The sequence below is a fragment of the Copidosoma floridanum genome, unplaced genomic scaffold (assembly GCF_036245765.1).
Source record: "Copidosoma floridanum isolate Cflo_tuat_1 unplaced genomic scaffold, Cflo_Japanese_pri ptg000023l, whole genome shotgun sequence".
In the NCBI taxonomy this organism is placed as follows: Eukaryota; Metazoa; Arthropoda; class Insecta; order Hymenoptera; family Encyrtidae; genus Copidosoma; species Copidosoma floridanum.
The window spans coordinates 2,791,921-2,815,462 of NW_028321900.1; the positions used below are offsets into that span (position 1 = coordinate 2,791,921).

The 23,542-nt window shown below is 36.5% G+C and overlaps 1 non-coding gene across 1 annotated transcript in view; it reads left to right on the top strand.

Moving 5' to 3' along the window:
• LOC106645412 (dally-like) overlaps nucleotides 1–23,542 on the top strand; it is a 103,022-nt gene that overhangs the window by 41,618 nt on the left and 37,862 nt on the right. The window contains exon 2 of the transcript XR_016293216.1: nucleotides 9,279–9,449. This is a non-coding gene — a transcript (dally-like). The remainder of the gene's footprint in view (nucleotides 1–9,278; nucleotides 9,450–23,542) is intronic.

The following is a 23,542-nucleotide window of genomic DNA, read 5'->3' on the forward strand; positions in this document are numbered from 1 at the left end:
TCGCAGCTTCTTCAATATGTTTTCCTATCTCTGACTCGTACTTTTTGTACATTCTCTCAGACAACGTGGAGATATCAACAGAGGACACAAGTTTTTTTTTTTTTTTTTTTTTTTTTAAGTGCACCTTAAACCTACATGTACTGCTCCTGTAAAGAATATGTCATTATTACAATAAACTGCAATAAATTATTCATATGTAATATTTATTATAGTCATCTTCAAAAAATTACCACATACTACCAAAGTATTTATACCAGAAATTTTTTTTCTATTTGCATCATGAAATGTGTCTGTGTGAATCTTATTTTGAGTATGATATTTGTCACACAGTGCAGTGAAAGTACTGTGGAATCCAAAACGTGTTTTATCGGTGATTTTTTTCAAATTTAATTGTTCTTAGCAGTTAATATTCTTTGATGTCTTAACTAATTCCTTCAAATTTATTATTCGGTGTCGTTCCAATAACTTCTTTGAGATAATAATGTCACGTTTTAACTTCTTTTTCTTTGCTGCAGACATTGCTGCTAGTGACTTTTTCTTTTTTTCATTCCTCTTTAGAGCACTAAAATCTCCTTTAGTATTCTGATATTGATTTTTTCACATTTTATGATACTATTTTATAACGCAAACACTAAATTATTTAAGACATCTGACGAAGAAACTGCAACTAGAAAAGTGTATAGATTAACAGTATAAAAACAACATTCGGCTCGAAATAGTCGAGATGTGACGTTGCCATACTTTCTCTTTTGTTGATATACATGCACACAAATGCAACACATATGATGTGATAGATGTGTATGGTGCAGTGATTCTCTTTTTGAGGAGGGTGTAGCTAGGGTGGTACAAAAAGTGTGCTGGAGAGCGCGAGGGGGGGAGGAGCAAATGATTCTAATTTGGTTTTTTTCAGAGATAGCAAAAATGGATACGAAAAACTAATGGGGGTTAGGAAGTAAGAGGTGAGACTATCCAGAGTTTAATTTGGTTAATTGTACGGAAAAATAAAACAAATTTTTCTTTGTTTTGAGGCAGAGGGGGAGTGGGAGTGGGCAGAACAAAAATGTGAGCAAGGCCGAGAGTAATACATGATTAAGTCATTTTCCAGAGGAAGAAATAGAATTTCACCTGGTTTTGATAGAGGCCGAAGGGTGACAAGGTAGGATAGGGGTAGAGAAAGGGGTTTGGATGGCCCCTATTATATAATTTAATGATACAGGAAGATACACACGAGTAGGGCTCTGTCATCTGCGCGCTTCACGCGCCAACCCTTCATCAGCTGAAATTCAAGTGCAATACATGTTGGTGAAGAGCTTAACTATCTAATTATTTATTAAATTTTGGCCATTATGTTAACTTGCTTCTTGATTCAATGACTAATAAGATAATTATATGATTTTTAACGATAAAGTATTGTAATTAGTTTAAAAATCTAATCTTGACAGTAACACTTAAATATATCTTAACAATCGTAATTTGATCTAAGTTATAGTGTTGTGTTAGTCAATCCATGTGCCTAAAACATTAAAATTCATTACAAATTTGAACGAAAACATTACACTTCATTTTAAAATATTCTTTCTCATTGATAACTATACGTATCTTTATGAAGGTGCAAAACTTAACAAGGAATATTTATGCGAATTAACCGTAAATTTTAAAGGTTAAAATTAAACCATAAAGTTAAAGTAAACCGTAAAAGTTAATTCAGAAGTAGAAAATGTTGGTTAAAAATAAATTTTTAGTCGATACAAAGTACACGTATCAAAAAGAGAAAAAAAAAACAAATCGAAAGTACTTAGATAAATTTTAAAATTACTAAATATCAGTCAATGACTTGATTTTTTAACATTTTATTATTATACAATTCTGAAGTCAAAATTATGATTCAGCATACCTATTCATACATTTTTTCTTTTCTTTTAATAAAATCATTTTATAATTTTTTTTTGTCGAGAGGGATTTATTTTTGTCATGACTTCGTATACATGTTAAATCAAAATAAGTAAAAAAGAAATCTTTATAAGACTTTTTACTGAAAATCTTATGATATGAAAGTTATGGTTGTAGATAATGATGACCTTTACATGGTTTATAGTTGTTTTTTAGTACGTATCCGTAAAAAAAATTAGGTAAGAGACAGACGGCTTTTTCAAGAAAAAAGAAAATAGGAATAATGAGCAAATACGCAGTAATTTTGATAAAATGTTGCAATGGAACAAAATTATGATAAGTGAACAGATCACTATATTAGCTAATTTTTATAATTTTTATTTATTTTTTTGTATTATTTTTTAACTACTTGAGTTTTAATAAAAATGTATGATTATATTGTGGGGGTATTAGAACGGTGAAAAGTATTCTGAACATAGCGTGGCTTCGTGATGGAGTGGCTGTGGCTAGGGGGCTCTCGAAAATGTGGTGAAGGGGTGCGGTGAATCACAAAAAATGGAGAATCTTAGTAGGTTAAAATAACGGATATATCTACGGAAGTTTCCCGTATCTTCCAGGCGGCAGAAGGAGAAACTATAGAGGGCTCTGAAAATTGTTTGGTGGGCAAAAGGTGCTTGGCGGTTTTCGGATATTGTTTTATTGGGTTAAAATTAAAGGTATGGAAATAGAATTCTTCCTTATTTCGTATGGGTTCGTTGGGAGTGGTAGAGAAGTAGTAGCGGTAGCTGGGTGGTGCGGGGAGTAGCATGGAAAGCCGCTGTTGAACAACTATATAGGAAGGTATATATATTGGGGTGGGGTTTATGGTGGCTGGTAGGAGGTTAGTGAGGGTTTAACAAAAATTGTTTGAAGGTGTTGTTGCGTGTGTTGAAGCTCAAGAGAAACTGAATTATTAGTTTGTGGGTGGTTAGTGTGAGAGGCTATAAAGTTAGACAAAAAATTTACTATTGAAATAACGAATAAAAAGTCTTTTTCTTTTATTTTGTGGAATGGATGATTTTGGGTCAATGAGGGGCTATGGAAGATTTGTTGACACATTCTGCTCAGTATCTATTGTTGTATATTACCTGAAATGTTATCTGCACTTTTTTTAATATGCTTACATCCTTTGCTATCAAGAACAACTTAAATATCTGATCTTCAAGTACTATACCTGAAGTTGTCACCTTTATAGGGCGTTCACAGTAAGGTTCATCACTCGTGTTTGAATATTTGAGTTTAAACTCTTTCACTAACCTTTTAATTATCGATTATGACTAGTCTGAGTCTTCCAATTGACTGTATATTTTCTCCTTTTTTTTAAAAAGGTATTAAGCCTTCTAAATATAAGCATTTAATTACTTTTTGTTTTTTAAATTGGAGCTTTCTTAGGGCAGACCTGAAATACGACCTTTCTTAGAGCCAATCCGACATGAGGATTCTATCATCGCAAATTCAAATTAGGGCCTTCTTTTTCCCAAATAAGTTTTTTTTCATACAAAATAAAGGATAAGAAACAATCTGTTCCAGAACATAATGGGATTATAGATATAAAATTTTACTACCATTTTTTGCCTATCATAATGTAGGCTACAAAATAGACTTCGTGTAATTTAATTTTTTTAATTTTATTTTATTACTTAAAGTGCTATAGATCTTTTTAATTTTTATCGATTACACTATTTCTCTTACTGTTAAATTTAATGCATGTGGTCAAGTTTAAAAATTTAAAGACTTCTGCTTTAACAGTAATATGGATAAAATTATCACATTTTTAAATATCTTTACTAATAGTCTTGTCTGTTCAGCGATACATTAAAACATTAGCTTCCGTATCATCTGAAATGGATAGTTAAGTTTGACGAATAAGATCTTTAACAATTAATTTATTTTTTAAGAAATGTTTGTATTCCATGTACTTTATTAAATTATACGATATGTTTGTTACAATATTCTTTATATTCTTAATGCTATACAATTAAATATACTTTTATTTTTTATTTTTTGTCTAAATTACAAAAATCAACTTGTTATTATTTTACATAAGGTTATTGATTTTTGATGGTCATTTGAATGTTCTATGACTTGTCGTACCTGAAGAAAGTTAAACTCATGCAGTTTATGTTCATGCAATTCAAAATTTTTTTGTTATGTTGAAAAATAGAGTAATAGTCTAAGTTTTACATTAAAACGTTGGTATCGATCTTCCAGAACCAAAAATGAAAAATTCGTTACCACTATTATTGCCAGGTTTGAAATACAACTTGAATTTTTGTTTGATTTGATGATAAAGTACATTAGAGATATTTACTAAACAACATTCTTTCGACCTAATATTTAACATTGGATTAAACTTTCCTCTGACATAAAAAATTAATAATTAATACAAAATCTACTGGCTGACTTGAAAATCTTATTCAAGTCTAAAAGAATTTGATTACTCATTTTTCCTTGTTTTGTTCATCAGAGTTGTTAAAAATGTTTTACATTCTGCGCGAAGTAAAATGATCTCTTATATTCGAGCTTTTTTGAAGATTCTAGGTTCTGTACACATTTGGTACTATTATTTTAAAATACTATTTTTTCTTGATTTTTAAGATAAATTTGTCTCTCAACTGCTAAATTTCTTCTTAATTTAATTGTACGAGTATGTTTTTGTAATGTTTGAGCTTCGTTCATCTTATTCAAGTATCTGTTATGGATAAATTTTTAATCGTTGGTTGTAGAGATTAAAGTAAAACCACTGTGATGGAAGTAGAATTAATCATGACGTGGAAAAAGTCACAAAGTTTCGCTAGTTGCTGGGCCGTCAGCATTTACACTAACTGGCACACATATTTAAACCATAATATAATTTTAATATTTGTTTTGAGTTTTAATGTAAGCCACTATCTGGCTTCAGCATTCGGACTGTGTTCGGATGGTGAGTTACCTGCTTGTCATCCCCGAAGCATCGATTTTATGGACTGTATGATTTAGATAAGCGCTGGATTGCCAGGAAGAATAAAAGAAAAAGTGATGCCCCCGCCTTTTCCTTGATAATTCTTATAACAAGATTTATTTCATCATACAAGCAAATTTGCGCATTATACAAAAAATTTAACTTCAATTAACACTTCTTGCATAGTTTTATGTTTTGAACTTATCGATTCATCACTTTAACTTTCATTGTTGAAATTCACACTTTTACTTAGCTTGTCGCAAAGAGTACGAGAGAAGAAGAAGTGATGTTCAGTCTAAAAATAAACCGAGTAGCGCACCCGGTCCTTGCGTTGAGGCGCTCTAGCCGCATCTTACAAAGGGCAACACGAACGCCTAGTTCGTTCGAAGGGCAGACGGTTACGAACTTAGTTAGCATTTCTTCTTCACTTGTATTCGTCTCACACCTTTCGGCTGTGATGCCAGCCTAATGGATTGACTTCCCCTTTACCCTCTTTCACCAAGCCTCTATCTAAACAGACTGAGTTACATGTAAAGGGTCAATTTTCATGCGATAAAGTATTGTATGAATTTGAAATGAGCTTATAAAAATTAATTATTTAATCTTTATGTTTTAAAATTTTTATACTAATTTTTTTTTTTATATCATAGGGCGAAACATGCAGTTGGACAAAAGTCGTGATATTGGTTAACTTATAATAGGCCTGCTACAAGAGCAGCCACTTTCGAGTTCTCCAGATTGTATGTATAGTTCACCACGGGAGCTGATACAACTGGTTGTGAGATTAGTTTGCCAAGAGAATAAAAATAACTGAATTCTTCTGGTCCTTTGGTTAGTCTGGCTATGATTATGAATACTTTGATGTTAGCTGGCCTGGCCATTAAATTTATTTGATTGGTTTCTTCAGGTCGTGCATTACGTCTGCCATGAGAGCAAATATGACTGGATTCTCCAGGTCCCTAGATTAGTCTAGCTATATCTATAGGTACTTACACCTTAACCGACCTGATCATTGGATGACTTGCACGTGATATAAGTCATAGGCTCAGAAAGTCAAAAATCTTGCTTTGTTATTATCAAAGTGATAGCCAAAGACAATGCGAAATACATAAGTTCTTGGAATTAGCAGCATTATTTCATAGCATGGAGAGGGAATGATTTTTTCGTATCACTTCTGTATTCCTTTCCATATAATTTTCTTGTTTCTTAGGGACATATGTACTAGGTAAAAAGTCAGCTTCGTGGTAAGATATATCGTTAAGTAGTGGTACTGGTCCTATTGTTCGCTCGTCTGAAATATCAATGAAGTTAATATAAAAAGTAAGTGACATTAGAATTTGCCCAATTTTTTACGGTCAAGCCAAAGTACTGTGTCAAACACGGGGATATTTAATATTAATTGTTCGGGAATTACCGCAGATCAATAAAACTGTTGATTGTTCTTAGTCGCTTTAATAGCTTTTTTTATTAGCTTATATTTGTATTATAACAGTGGTTAGTAGAGCTCAGAGCGCAATTGTTGTTGGCTTGTTGCTAGTTGAGACGTGTCTGAATTTATTACATTAATAGCAGAGAGAATAACTAAAGTTAACCATATACAAATACACACAAGCAGTCATTATCAGTATCAAAATTATTTACATTATATTGGCTAACATTTATACTGGATTTAACTTTAAGAGTCACAGTAGCATAAAAAGATAAGATAAGGAGATACAAGTTCTGAAATTAAAGTACGTATGAATATAAAGTGACAGTTTAAAAATTGATTAGTGAAAATGTTGAGATAATAGATAAAAGATACATCTATTACAATTCTAGGGAATCTAACTATTACATTAAGTGAATAATGCCAAGGAAAATTAGAAATTGAAGAAAGAAGATTAAAAGTTTACGATTAATGTGATTACAATTGTTGGTATGATAGCTTTGTGAAACATAGGAGTGCTCATGAAATAAAGAGAGAAGGATGCAGAGCATGGCTGTTGTAGCCCCTTAAAGTGGCTCCTCACTAAATCAAAACACTGGAGTATTAAATGATATTTTAAAGGATGATTCTTGAAGGTGCAAGGAGTCTTTTCCCAAAATTTTAGACCTCGTCACCACCAAAATTGTTAAAAAAAACTAACTGGAAAGTAGACTCTGTAACATATCCTCTTATGGAGAATCGTCAAATTGGTGGCACAGGTTGTATGATATCTCAGCAAAGATACTGTAGTTCTTAATAGAAAACTATGTAGCAGATAGAAGAAATCAGAATCTTTCCAACGACATTCAGGTACTTGGACATTACCATGGGTTTTATAGGATATTTTGTGAAAATAGTAGATAACTGTGCAAGTCACGGAACAGATGAAAAGTGTGGGGCGTCTGCTACACCGCAGAGCGGTAGCCAGCGCAGTTTGAATTGGTCAGAAAGTTGTACGTAAAATGAATAGGAGTTGTGGGGAATCGTAATTATAATAAAAATAAATGAGACGCTGAACTAAGAAAATAATTTAATGCGGGGCTGACTTATGTACTTTTTTGACTAATAGATAAAATTAATAGAATATTTCACGATAAAGTTAGGACACGGTTGTATTTACTCGTCACTAATAAATAACTTGTAGATTTTTTCTAAAGTTTTTTTGTCTTTGGTCACCCGTGGCTTATTATTAACATTTTCAGAGAGTAAAATGCGGAGACCCCCTTTACCGTTTGTGCTGAATGCTTCTTGTAAAACGGTATTAGTAATACCAGTTTCTGCCATTTTTTTTATTATTCTTGAAGACAAATTGTCTTTGTTACTTATCGTCAGCTTATTATTATTTACATACAAGGGTTATGTTGTCAGATTTGTATACATACGTCTGCTCGGGTCACTGTATTGTACGATATAGGTCAACGGTGTAAATGTGACTAAACTTTTTTTGAAGGGACTATAGGTACCCATCCATTTTTAGTCAAGAACCTCCACAGCCAATGAAAAGCTGTGTTGCAGTATGCTTACTCTTCTTGTGGGATTTATAGTGAGGAGCCACCTTAAACACGCTTTGGGTAAGCACTTAAATAAAAACAAACTGATCCGCGTGGCCGCTTATTTTACTTCATCACTGTTTACGTAGATACGTTACTTTTTACGCATCGTACCAAACAGTACTAATTTAAACGATCATCCATTGACTATATTAATATTTTTTATTAGTGAATAACATAGAGAAATCCATATTTTTAATTTGTGCAAGGATTATCTTTTGTAATCATACGAAAAGTAAGTACAGAGAAAAAAAGGATAGTGACCCTAATTTTAAATCATCGAAAGTGAAACATTAAGAATGTAAATGAAAATTCAAAACTGAATTTTATGATGTTCTAAAGTATCTAATTGTGAAATAATCAATTCTGACATAGTTAACTTGATTTTTTATCTGAAAATAAATTAGTGAACTTCCTAAAATATTTAGTAACATAGTGACGTAAGATTCCTCACAGAAGTTTTGTACTCGTTTGTAAAAGTTTCTAGCCCTTTTACTCAAACTTGGTTAGACGTAAAAGAGAGAGTTGTTTTAAAATTTCTTACGAAAAATTAGGTAGTATGTGGATACCTATGCTTGTTGGGAAAAAAACTTGCGTAAAATTGTTTAGCAAGAATTCTTTTGTTATCATCCTTCCCTTGCCATCATTTTCTATCTTTGTGTAGAAGATGTTAAGCTTAAAACTATTTTAGTAGTCCTTTACCTATTTTTTATTGCCAAACGTGATCCATAATCTCTGCTCTAACTTTCTGAACTTACCATTGTGCATATGATCTTTTATTCTTACTTTTTGATTTTTATCCTGACCTAAAACTCCACCTCTTTATAAAAAGATAACGGATCTTACTCACTGACCACCTTGAATACGATACTCCTTAATAATCATCTGCCAGATTATCTTTAAAAAAATTGACTAGACTTAAATTTTAACTTTCGCTCTATTGAAACAGTTTTACGTTAGATTAGTTTTCATGCAACTGAGATAAGACAGTTTTGATATGATTTAAATGTTTATGAGATGATTACATTTAGGAGTGTGTTTAGCTAGTCACTTACTACATTATGAAACTATAAAAATAAAATACAGCCATGCTTTTATATTCCATTATCAGGAGTTTATTTATTTAATATAAAAATAAAAACTTAAAATTGATTTACAATAAAAATTAATTTCATAATGTTCAGAGATTTTTTGAATATTTGTTAAAATGGCACACCCGTCAGTTGTTAGTCTTAATAATTTTTTAAGAAAACAATTACTTGATAAGTATGTTTTTTTTTTCTTTTTTTTTTTTTAGTTTTGTACTGTAATTGTATAGTTAAGGAAATATTATGTTTGTTTATTACGAATAAAAAATTGATATTTTTTTACTTATTCCATGTTATTGTAGCAAAAGAACTCAGAATATGTGGAGGAATAAGCAGTGGTGGCTTGGTTTGCTGTACCTCAGACATGGAGGATCGCTTACAAATGAATGCAAAAGATAAACATGATAAAGCAACAAAACAGACTCTTCAACGACTGCAATACATATTACATACAAGGGCCATTAAGTTTCATGGTAAGATGTTTGTTCACAATAACTATACCTCCAAATCCCAGCAATAATGATTTTTTAAAATTAAATGATACGTACATGCGCTTTTTTTATCAAAACATCACTTGAACAAAATTATAGTTGAAACGTATGCATAGCAATGTGATACGAAGACCACATACCAAACAAATAACATAAATACTATTTATATTATTATGAGGATGGTACCATGTTCTTAAAACTTCTATGAGCAAAATTTCTTTTACATTTTAAGTTATGAATGATACATACCAAACTCTTATCCGTAGTTTTAGTACATAAATTTTGTAAAAAAAATTTTTTCAACTTTAAGCTTTCTTTTATTGACGTCCATTAAAAATAGATTTAGCAAAATATTATCATGTATATTTTAGAACTATTCTACTAACAAACCTACGCTCTGTTAAAGGTGTCTCAAGCGAACTGCATGTAAAAGTTCCTAAATGTATAAAACACTTTGAAATTGTAAAGGATTGTATAAACTTTCATCTTTGCGATGAAGCCAAAAAAAATGTTAAGGAGGCTCCATCACCTACTGCGGTAGTCAATTCAGTGACGATCGATGCGATGTCACTAGACGAAAGCTTCCTTTTATACTAGTAGTATTTTGGTAATGAAGTTTGTTTTGTTTTTAACTAAATCAACCTACTATTATATATAGTTTACTATATATTTATACAGTCAGCTGTTAAATAATTTAATATTAATGATTGCCATAATTTACTGCGTTATTACCCAACAAATAAAAATTGAAAAATCATAAAAGTTTTTATGTTATTTTACAAATTCAATTTTTTTTTATTGCGCGTGCTCCCTAGACCAATATGGCCGGCAGTGTTTGTCACTGCACTCATCGAACGTAACTGCAGACCAAAATAGTAATTTAGCTTTTTTATTAATTTTTTCATCGCCAATGCCTATAAAGTCACCCGGTGTCTTAAAGATAAGAGTGTCAGGGTTACGATAAGTATATTTTTTTGCTTGTGCATTCCATTTTATTAGTTTAATTGATAGTCAAAAGTTTGCTTCAGGCCTTCGGCCATAAGAGACTGTGTTAAGTGAGCTCGAAAAGTGCTGACTTTAAATTGAATTTTCTCCGGATTTTGATCGCGAACTGATAAAAATAAAAATACCATTGGATTCAGCGCGATCTCAACTTTAATAATATATCTGTTAAAGTTCTTGTACACTCCGTGATGGAGCCTCCTTAAGTTAACGTTTAGTTTGGTAAAATATTCGTTTGTAGGTCGTGCGTTTAGCTCATGTTATATAAGACCACTCATCAAGTAGCATAATGGAATAAGTCACACTTAAATGTAAGTATAAAAATAAAAGAGCTCTAATGACTTGGTGGTTAGCGTACTAGCCTCCTAGCCAGAGAAATTTGAGGGGTTGTGGGTTCAAATCCCATAGAAATTTATCGAGATTTATTTCTCGGGCTTCAATGATGAGATGATTCCGCAACACCATCTATCCGAATTTTAAAAATAGATAGTGAATTTTTGAAATTATACTTCTGTAGGCGTGTTCTTCATCATATAATTAATAAACGATTTCAGATTGATGACATTGAGAAAATATGTAACGAAAGTAAATTTCTTATATTATCTTTTCCCTCACCTTGTCCCGCCAGCCCCCTGTACGCCGCCTTGTCTCATCATACTCCAGTGCTGCACTAGCAGTGAAGTCCCCTCTACCTTCTACACCTCCCCGCAAATATATGCAGCAACGCTGGAAATTATTTCTCATATGGATGTACTTACGTACACACTTTAACGCATGCTTAAAGCCTCCTTTATGGTGTTATTAAAAGGGGAAAAAATAAAAATAATAAACCAGTAGACAGTGGGTGTTGAAGTACCCAAGTAAGAAGTTATACTTCTATAAAATTGTATGGCAGATAATATAAATATATATATACCTTCTATAAAACCATATTATGTACAAAGATCTTGCAATTATTATTGGAATGAGTATACCTACGTTACTTGGATGTGATTTCAATAAATATTCTAATATTTAGCAAGTGAACAATTTTAATCAACATATTATGGCTTAGATCAATATGTGTATATATATCTATATATATATATATATATATTGATACCCAAAACATAATTATATCTCTAAAATTGAGACAGACCATCCTGTTGTACCGTATTCTCCAATTGCATTGTACTACATGCCAGTGAATGTCCCTTAAGGACGTTCATTACACATAGATTTTTTTAACAGATATTATTCAAGCATCAAAAGTATACTAAAAATACTATAAAAAAAAAACAAAAAAAAAGTTGCAGATCGTTCAACTATACCCTTTTTCACATATTTAACTTAAAAAATTAGCCACTTAATATGTAACCTTCTGGAAAAATCTCTTAAAATTGCATTTATAAAATTTGTATGAACCTCCCATTTTTGTTCATATTAAACATTACTTTTAGATAAACCTGTTTCATTTTCAAAAAGATTAATAATTTTTTTTTTTTTTAATAACACAAAAGAGAATAATTTGAAAATGCGTAAAAGCGTGGATGTAAGTATATCCATTTGAAAAAAATGATTTCCACCATTGCTGCATATATTTTCGTTCCTCCCACCTCTCTGAATTTTGACCTGAACTTTTCCCCCACGAGCTATGTGATAAACGTCCTGAAGTTCAAATTCCCTTGATCACGGAGAAAAAATTGTGAAAGAAGAAAAAGTAATTAAAATCTATTATTTTATTCATACAGTACAAAAATCTTTTTATTGTGATTATAAAAATTTTGAAAACATGGGAAAAATTGTGTAAACAATTATTTGTTTTATTAGGGCCTAATTAGTGATAAGTAAGTTAATGATTTTTAATAAATATAAAAGCTGCTCAGTTAATGTATAGTAATTTCCAAATTTAAAAGAAAACATGTATCCGAAAAACATATTTTGTTAAATACATTATTTACTTATTTATTTAATATATAATTAAACCAAATGGATTGATACACAGTGTGTGAAAATAGTTTACATTAAAAATAAGTTGAAAACTATATAAGATAAAGTAATCGAATTTCCTTAATCGGGGCCGCTCATAACAGAGTGCGTTAGGTCCTCGGATAGTGTGCAAGAGGTCAGGTGTTACAACCCATTTAAAAACTGTCTGTGAAACATCTATTGGTACGCTTGGGGGCTCGACAGACGCGATAGAGCGACCCGTGCGGTGGCACGATCTTCGGTTGAACTCGGCTCAGCTCCTCTCTTTCTCCGCGCGCTTACTGCCGCCCCTCTCTCGTTTGTAAAGTGTACTACCCGTACATACAGCTGTATAGAAGAATATAAAATAATTAAATATCAAAACATGTATTGTACATATAGCATATCTATATGTAGGCAAATATATTAGGTATTATATATATTATATATGTGTAAATAAAATTTTCAAATATTAATGACTCCGAAAATCAAACCACACCCTTTCGATTAGTAGTCGGGAACCTAATCGATTGTGCTACGCAGCACGCCAATCCAATATTTGTTCTGATTATTTATGGATACTAATTGAGAATCTTCTGAATTAGAAAATTGATTAATAATTGAGCGTTTTTTTATATTATATACATTTGAGAGCGCTAATTAAAAAAAAAATAGTTATGATTATTTTTGAGTGGTCTAATAATCTTTAAATTGTGTAAAATTGGGTTTTAAAGTTCGTTTTGCTTATATCTTTTAACGGTTTATTATGCAGAAAAAATAAAAATACCAGCGTGCAGGATGAAAAACTTTTTAGCAAAAAGCACTTTTAATTTTGTTTCAACAAGTGCAAAATGTTAAGAAATAAAGTAAAAAAGGCATTTTGGCAGTACCTATAAAAGTAAGTGAGATAGAGAGAGGCATTGATCGTCTGTTGAGCTCACTCTCTCTTTCTTAATTGTACTCATCTAGGTAGGCCTTTTTCATTGCTTTCTTTAATATTTTGCGCTTGTAGAAAATGATGAATCAACATTGGAATCAGTATCATTTTTTCATCACTTTTAAAAAATTTCTTTTTTGTGAACAGGATTGTTTTAAAATATCAATATTTGACCATAATGCAAAGTTTTCCCGGGGTCTTCTAATTGTGCTTATTCAAACTCCATCTTAACTTGTCTTAAGCAAAGAGCCAACGGGATTCAAGCACGTGTGCAACTACCTATAGTAAACAGGTATCCGAAAAGAGACAGAGAAAGTAATACACAGGAATGTTTGTTAAACTAATGTATGTATCTGTGTGTAAATAGGTAATATAGATACTCTCCGCCGTGTAATATTGTTTTTTCTCGTTCTCGTTGTTTATATGTTAATGAACAAAAAAATGTTAACTAGTTTTCTTTTTTATAATCTTTAATATTCACTGATTAAAATACATATTAATAAATAAACTGTCTCTTTAATATAAAAACATGAAATAAAGATTATTTAAAGTCGAAAAAATTAATACTTTTCCTACCTCGCACGTTTTTGAGAGGCGGGCTTGCGCTTGGTATAAAAAATAGGATTCGCCACATAAGCACCATTTCTCCGTGGTCGCCTTATGTCCCTCAGGCTCTGTTTCGCAGGTCGCTTAGGCCGCAAAATAGCCCTGGAGACGAAGGCACTTATTTGACGAAAACTACTATTTATTTCATATACAATCAAATACTACCGAGTTTAATAACATATTCTTTTATGTTTCACATCTGTCGGGGGTCCTGAGACCCACACCTGTTTTTTTTTTTTTTTTTTTTTTTTTTTTTTTTTTTAACAACTTGTTAAAAAAAAAAAAAAAAAACACAATTATAAGTATGTGCTGTAGAATAATGATATAATAATGTGTAGCGTTATGTGGTGTACAGGGGACTTAAAGTACGTCATGAAGGGTGGGGCTGTGACATTTCATGTCATGTACTTAATATTTATCACTCCAAAACACAGAGTTTTGTTTTTTAATTATAAAAAGCAAAAGCTCAGTGACCTCGAACCATCAAGCGGTATATCTGCTTCTGTAATCGCGTTACATACAACTTATTTCTTTTGAAACTATCTGCCGTCCCAAAACTTGAACTATGCGCGCAACCTCCAACATTCTTATAAAGCGCTTATCTTACAACATCAATTCGCAGTCGTACATCAAAGATTGTAAATAATCAACAATGTCAAAATTCCTTACTGCGTATGTCCACAAGAAATATCATACACAATTTCGACAGCAACTTGTACTTAGTGTTCCATCCGAGAGATCAGCAGTTTTAACCATCAATTGCTGCGTAATTATTGCACCACGACTGTACTCGTGTAAATCAGGAGTGATTAGGATAAGCTCTGATAGGTCGTTCGGATCCCTAACTTAACGCGTCCTCCTTGAACACAAGAGTATAAAAACTGCTTGCAGAAAGAAAGGACCGTCGACTTAGATTCCCACGTTAAAAGCCGTAGCTTAATTATTGTCATTACCATGAAAACTCTCGTGTAGAATTAGGATAATCGTTGCGGTCAATCTAGTAAGATCTTGCCACTGTGTGCGCGCAAACAGCGGCTTAGCAACGATTATAGAAGTGAGTAAAGTTAAGAAAAACTACGAATTATAAAAACATTGCAGATGCAAATTCAAACTTCATTATTTATAATATTTGTAAAATCAACTATTTATAATTTTTCCGAATTCATTAAATCATCAGATGAGGCGTCACTTGGTTATTAAATTATATTTACTTTCTTACTCCGAAATATTTCAATTATTGAATTATATGAGATATTCTAAAATTTAAAATTCTAGAAACATAACTTTAATTTTGAGAAATAAATTTAAAATCCAGGAAAAATTGAATAGACAGCGTATGACAAAAACGCGAGGTATAAAGTCGACTAAGATACGCTGCCACTGCATTACGTAGTATATAAATTCGAGCAGTAGGTTAACGCCAGCTTGCTTACAACACACTAATACCACTTTATACATATTACTTGGTGAAACCTAAAAACACAAGGCTGAATAAACAATATAACTTAAAAACAAAATGATAGATCTATTTAAAAATGGAATAAGTTTATGTAAAAGTAATTTTTTCTACAAAAAAAGGTTGAAAAATTAAGATAAATATTATAAGTGCAATCTTAAGCGATTTGTTTATAAAGTACTATGTTACATGGCAATTTTTTTTTAGGATGAGCATTTAAAAAGAGTACACTTGAGCAAACTACTACTACTTTCACTTACCACTATCACTTCTACCACTTATACTACCATGACCACTATTACCACTGCCACTACCACTACCACTACTACTACCACTACTACTACTACTACTACTACGACTACTACTACTACTACTACTACTACTACTACTACTACTACTACTACTACTACTACTACTACTACTACTACTACTACTACTACTACTACTACTACTACTACTACTACTACTGCTACTACTACTACTACTACTACGACTTACCCCAGGCGGTAAAATCTCTGAGGGAATCCGTCGGCAGTTTCGATCCGGTGAAAGCCCGAGTGACTGACGCAGGCCCCACGGATTCTGGGGGGGGGGGCACAAAGATGTGTCTCATGGCCAAAAGGGACTGCTAAATGTTCCATGGCCTTTCCTTACAGACGAAGGACGGAAAAAAAGCCTGTTGAGTATAGGCACTAACGACACTAAGGTTAGCAACGTGTCAGTATTTAGCCACCAGACCCAGCAAGAGCTTGCTTTTTTAGAAGAAAGTGTCACTAGGCTCAGAGTAAATCGACAGCAAGTTGCTGATAAAGTCCAATCAGCAACGAATGACATTACGGAGACGCTACAACTGATTAATTATAAGTACGGCAACACAGCAAACGCTGTTAAAAACGGGCTCAAAGCGGCACTTAAGCATCTTCAAGAGGCAGAAGTGCTAAGAAAAGGCTGTCTTATTAAAGAAGATTCGTATACCAACGCTTTGAAGTCTTTAATTGAATCCCTGCAGTGGAGGGAAAAAAGGCGAGATAATTTCCGACGGCATGTACAGAAACAAACCTTGAACACTGCCGTAAACGAAATAGAACGAAGTAAGAGAAACAGGAGCCCATCGGACAGCCCTGAGAAACGCCAGCAGGCTATGTCTTCAAAGAAAAAGAAAACAGGCAGTGGCAAACAAAAAGAAATTCCACTGAATGACAAAACAAGCCGGAAGAAAAGAGTGGACGCCACAACAACAGTAGTAGTGAAGATGGCTGAAGGCCAGACCTTTGCAATGGTGCTAAAGACTATGAAGGCAAACTTTGACCCCGATAAGGCTAAAGTGGCAGTCCAAAGTGTTGTCACTACAAAAAAAGGAGACATACTTATTAAGGCCAAAGGTGTAGAGAATGCTACTGCATTCTCACAGCAAATTGAAAAGTCGGTAGCCGGACAGGGTACTGTCAAAATGAGCGACAGAAAAGTGTCATTAGAGGTCCGAGACCTGGATGCCATTGTAGAGGAAGATGAGGTCAAAGAAGCTTTCGCTAGGACTTTTGGACATCAGAGCCAGGAGCCTGAAGTTGCTCTCTTGAAGCCAAATGCCAGAGGACAGAGGCCGGCTTTAATGAAGGTGGACAAAGCATCTGCCAGACAAGTAGAAAAGGAAGGCAGGTTACGAGTTGGCTTTATAAGCTGCCGAATTCGAAGAAGAATCGAAGTAACAAGATGTTACAAATGCCTGGGATATGGACACGTCTCTGACAACTGTGAGAACGAAAACAGATCCAAGCTATGCTTCTGGTGTGGAAGCTCTAACCACCGGAAGAAAGAGTGTCAAGGCCCAGCACGGTGCTTCTTTTGCCCAACAACGGACAACAAACACGAAGCAGGCAGCAGGAGCTGCCCTTCATTTAGAAGAGCCCTTAAAGAGGCCAGGAATAAAGCCTAAGCAGGATCAGAATAAGGCAAAAAGGCCTTGAGTTGAAAGACAGGCTCATGTGAACCCACGCTGCGCTAGGTACTTTTTACCTATCAGCAAGGTAAAGCATTAAGCTTATAGTGGTGCTGGCTAAGTAGGCAGCCTACTATGAAGCGCCAGACAAGGTGCTGGTCCTCAGGGACCCCGAGTCCTTTTTAGGACTCGAGAGCATCAGCACCTCTAGCAAATGGTGGCGAGTTAGCTCGTTAATGCTGTGAGACGCGATGGTCACCCTGGTGGCTCCACCCTGAAGTAATGCTAACGTGGTTTCAGGGTGGATCAAAAGCCACGCGGCATGGGGGGGGGTTTAGTGGGCATGGGTGGTCTAATGAAAAAAATCCACCGAGTCCCACACTACCGCTGTCCCTGCGGTGTGCCTAAATGCATTTCCCCTTCCTCCACAAAAAAAAAAAAAAAAAAAAAAAACTACTACTACTACTACTACTACTACTACTACTACTACTACTCCCCCTTGGTAGAGTTTTCGCTATTTTCTCCACACCGGGTGCTTCCCCGGGTGGTGGATAGGGGCATCCTCTAAAAATATGAGGTGACGATGGGCAGCTGGGGTGGTCCTCTGTGGTGGTGGTCGGTGGCGTGGATCGGGAGGCGCGTGCGGCGTTGGCGTGTGTATCTGCGGTGATGTGGACGGGGGACTAGTGACCCATGTCTCCATCGGTGTGGATGCATGAGCTGGCTCTGCTTGTGCTCCTCGTTCTTCGCTTTTTGCTGCTTTCGTGGATGGCACTCCATTGCTTGATGTGGGCCAACAAAAACTAGCACCCGTCGTGTATAGAAGTAAGCGGTGGTTGAAACATTTTTCTCAGATACATGCATCACACACTCTCACTGAAAAAACACAGGGACACTGACGGATTGTTCTAGGTTGCGTGTGGTAAGTCCTTTTCCGGGCTTGCGTTGGAGGCCTGGTGGCGGGTAAAGCCGGATGATGAGGCTCAGGTAAGTCTGGGTAACCACATCTGATATGGCTGTACGCCTCATAAAAATAAGACGTGGTGGGCCGACTAATCTAGGCTTACAACCACTGAGGAGGCTATATGGCGGAACCTTAGTGCCTTACGCCAGCCCGTTTTGTTGGGTTGTCTGCGCGGTCGTGGGACTGTACACCTGCTGCTTGTCTCGCTGGGATGACCGTGGTGTACCAACATATACGTACATTACACACAAACACCATTCTTACACTTGTTACTCAACGCCAGGGTAGTCTCTGCGGGTGGGACTGAGAGAGAGTGGCGACTCCCGGCCAGCCCAAGCAAGTAGCGGTTCTCTCTGTTAACAGAGAGAACTGCTGCCCTGGTTTTAACCCTTTCCAAATACTTATTTCTAGAAAAAAAGGGTAGTGCTGGCCTTCGCGGGTCAGTACGACACTAAAAAAGATGCCACAATAAAAAACGTCGATGCATAACTAGTACCCCAGGCGGTAACCACTCTAAAGGAATCCGTCGGCAGTTTCGATACGGTGAAAGCCCGAGTGATTGACGCAGGCCCCACGGATTCTGGGGGGGGGGGGCACAAAAACGTGTCTCATGGCCAAAAAGGACTGCTAAATATTCCATAGCCTTTTTTTACAGACAAAGGATGAAGAGGAAGTTTGTCGAGTATAGGCACTAGTGACACCGAAGACAGCAACGTGTCAGTATTTAGCAACCAGACCCGGGAGGAGCTTGCCACTTAAGAGGAAAGTGGTGCTAAGCTTAGAGTAAAGCGACAGCAAGTGGCTTACAAAGTCCAATCAGCAACGGAAGACATTACAGAGACGCTACAAATGATTAACGATAAGTACGGAGACACAGCAAACGCTGTTAAAAATAGGCTCCAAGCGGCGCTTAAGCATCTTCAAGAGGCAGAGGTGCTGAGAAAGGGCTGTCTTACTGAACAAGATTTGTATACCAACGCTTGGAAGTCGTCATTTGAATCTCTGCAGTGGAGGGAACAAAGGCGAGATAATTTTCGACGGCATGTACAGAAAAACACCCTGAATACTGCCCTAAAAGAAATAGAATGAAGTAAGAGAAACAGGAGCCCATCAGACAGCCCTGAGAAACGCCAGCAGACTATGTCTTCAAAGAAAAAGAAAAGGCAGTGGCAAACAAGAAGAAATTCCACTGAATGACAAAACAAGCCGGAAGGAAAAAGTGGATGCCACAACAACAGTAGTAGTGAAGACGGCTGAAGGACAGACCTTTGCAACGGTGCTGAAGACTATGAAAGCGAACTTTGACCCCGATAAGGCTAAAGTGGCAGTCCAAAGTGTTGTCACTACAAAAAAAGGAGACATACTTATTAAAGCCAAAGGTGTAGAAAATGCTACTGCATTCTTACTGCAAATTGAAAAGTCGGTAGCCGGACAGGGTACTGTCAAAATGAGCAACAGAAAAGTGTCATTAGAGGTCCGAGACCTGGATACCATTGTAGAGAAAGATGAGGTCAAACAAGCTTTCGCTAGGACTTTTGGACATCAGAGCCAGGAGCAAGAAGTAGCTCTCTTAAAGCCAAATGCCAGGGGACAGAGGCTGGCGTGGATAAAGGTGGACGAAGCAACTGCCAGACAAGTAAAGAGGAACGCAGGTTACGGGTTGGTTTTGTAAGCTGCCGAATTCGATGAAGAATTGAAGTAACAAGATGTTACAAATGCCTGGGATCTGGACACGTCTGAGGTAACTGTACGAACGAAAACAGATTTAAGCTTTGCTTTCGGTGTGGAAGCTTAAACCACCGTTAGAAAGAGTGTCCAGGCCCAGCACGGTGCTTCCTTTGCTTAACAACGGACAACAAGCACGAAGCAGGCAGCGAGAGCTGCTCTTCATTTAGAAGAGCCCTGAAAAAGGCCAGGAATAAAGCCTAAGCAGGATCAGAATAAGGCAAAAAGGCCTTGAGTTGAAAGACAGGCTCATGTGAACCCACGCAGCGCTGGGTACTTTTTACCTATCAGCAAGGGAAAGCATTAAGCTTATAGTGGTGCTGGCTAAGTAGGCGGCCTACTGTGAAGCGCCAAACAAGGTGCTGGTCCTCAGGGACCCCGAGTTTTTTTCAGGACTCGAGAGCATCAGCACCTCTAGCAAATGGTGGCGAGTTAGCTCGTTAATGCTGTGAGACGCGATGGTCTCCCTGGTGGCTCCATCCTGAAGTAATGCTTACGTGGTTCCAGGGTGGATCAAAAGCCACGTGGCATGGAGGGGGGTTTTAGTGGGTATGGGTGGTCTAATAAAAAAAATCTATCGAGTCCCGCACAATCGCTGTACCTGCGGTGTGCCTCAATGCATTTCCCCTCCCTCCACAAAAAAAAAAAAAAACTACTACTACTACTACTACTACTACTACTACTACTACTACTACTACTATTACTACTACTACTCCTAAAATCCACCGAGTCCCACACTACCGCTGTCCCTGCGGTGTGCCTCAATGCATTTCCCCTCCCTCCCCAAAAAAAAACTACTACTCCTCCTACTTTTACTTTTACCACCTCTACTACTACTTTTATTATTACTATTATTACTACTACTTCTACTATTACTACTACTTCTTCTACTCCTATTACTACTACTACTGCTACTACTACCACTTTTCAAACCTTTACTACTACCACCCCCGGTGGTCTACTATCACCCTCTAGGGGCTGCTCACCCTCTAGGGGCTGCTAGACCTTTTCGTTGGTGGGAGTGCCTGGTTCGGGATGGGGTAGGCTCCAAAGAAATAGGTGATAATTCGTCTTAATGTGAGAGGGACTGTGTTTCCCCGAAAACAAAAGAAAAAACAAAAAAGGGGAAACTTTAAAAAATTAATGAGAGTATGAGTGGTGTATGCGTGTAGGGACTAAAGCCTGAAGGGAGCTGCCTGGATCCCTGAATAAAAACCAGCTGACTTGGAGGGCCGGCAAGAGCTGACCCCCGTCCAAGCTACTAAGAATTAGCCTGCTGTCTTGGTATGGTGGTAACCTTGATAGGTCTTAACCAATCCCCACCCCGTCCTGTATGGAACTAAGCGGCGGTTATAACATTCTTCTCAGATACATGCATCACACTCTCACTAAACAAACACAGGGATACTTACGAAATGTCCTGGGTTGCGGGTGGTGAGATCTTTCCCGGACTTGCGTTGGTGGCCTGGTGGCGGGTGAAGCTGGACGATGAGGTCCAGGTAAGTCTGGGTAACCACATCTGATTTGTCTGTACGCCTCATAAACAAAAAAGACGTGGTGGGCTGACTAATCTAGGCTTACTACCACTGAGGAGGTTATATTTAAGTCATCTTCTATACACGAATCTATATATATATATATATATATATACAGCATGATATGTAACGGTGGCATTTACCGAGAACAGCGTGTAGAGCAATTTTTTTCTGAACCGAACCCCGTTTGAATGAATTTTTTTGGGGCAAATAGCTTTAAAATGAGAGGCGATTGAAAATACGTTCCAAACTACCCCTAAATGGGGTTGGAAGGGTATGGCGCGCGCACATGAACTCGCGACGTTGCCACATTGTCATTGAGCTTATTTGGTAAGTATACATAGATAACTCCATGTGCGTACGCACAAGCGTCTGCTATACTATACTGCTGTTAAATTGAAGGTTGGATGTTACAAGGTAAACATTGTCTGCTCCTTATGCTGTCATGTTTTGAAGCCATACCACAGATGTAACTGCATGAATAAACATTCAAATCATGTAATACAAGAGTATAATGGGATAAATGTATCACCTACAATTAATAAATAAGTGTCGAACTATACTGCAGCCGCTCAGTCGAAGTTTTATTGGCTTGCACGGGAAAATAGCGTACCCTACAAATAGCTTCTTTATGTTTACAGGTGTTTTAAAATCCCCTCAAATTGATTTTTAACATGTCAAATCATGTAACAGCAAGAACATATTTTAGTAAAGTTGATGAAAAAATAAGTAGTACCTTTTTGCTCACAACAAAATTTATTTTAAAATATTTTAAGAGTTAAATCATAATCTTATAATTATGAGTTAAGGAATTGACCTTCAAGAATTATAAAAAATGGAGCTTCTTATAATGCTTTATATGCTGATGTACAAATACTATATGAATATGGGATCTTTAACTTTAAATATATTACATAATAGTTATTACACGAAATTTCTTGGATAAAGCGAAAAAAATGGTATGCTCAAATCATACTTGTGAAAAGGGCACAAAAGAGATCAAACAGAAAGACAAAAGAAAAGGATTCACCACAATCTGTAGTACGACTTGTGTGCGGTACCTTCGAACAGAGTCCACGTGGCTTCTTGGCGCACGTTCAGGTAGAACTTGACGATGGCCTACTGTTTGACGGCAGGTAGGTTCAACTATTCTAGGTACGAGCCGACGAGGAGTTGCAAGTCCACGTGCTTGGTCAGCTCGACCACGTAGAACTCGGTGAATCGTTTACGCAAGCCGACGGGCAGTTCTTTCTTGCCAACATCGGTCGCCGGGTTCATGCAGGTGAATAAGGTGAAATCGGGATGGCGTGCTATGGCTTCTTGATCGCCACGTTCCAGAAGAGACAGGGAGCCCGACGAGCCTTCGAGTAGACCGGAAAGGCACTCTTGAGTCTCGGCGTTAGCGAGATTGATCTCGTCGAGCAGGACCCACTGACCTTTTTTCAAAGCCTTAATAAAGCTCCCTTACATAAAGGCGAAGGCCAACGAGAAGTGCCTCTTCACTTGAGCCGCCAGCTTTCTCAGCTTGGCAGCCAGCTGGTCTCACTTTCTTACAGTCTCGCGGCTCTTGTCTTCCGGCTCGCTGATGCTTTGACCTGAGTCGCTTCAAAGCAGCACCCGTACTGGTATTCATCAGCGCAACGAGGGTCTTCCATTTGCTTTTCGTGAGGCAAGTGTCAATGTGTTCCAGGAATTTTTTGTTGGGCTCGACCGCGAAGAATGAGCGAAACAAGATCTCGAATTCCTCGCGAATGGGAGAAATGAGGATCTTCAAGTCGACAGGCTTGTAGCCACCGAGCAGGTCAGCGCTCTCGCTTTGCTGATTTATGTTGATGACGATCAGCTTCTGACCTGTGCTGCGGGCCGAGTACTCAACGCAGTTGGTTTTGCCAGTGCCGGTTTTGCCGACGAGCAGTACTGGCTCGTTTTTAGCTACACAGCAGCTGATGCGCTCGAGCAGGCAGGCG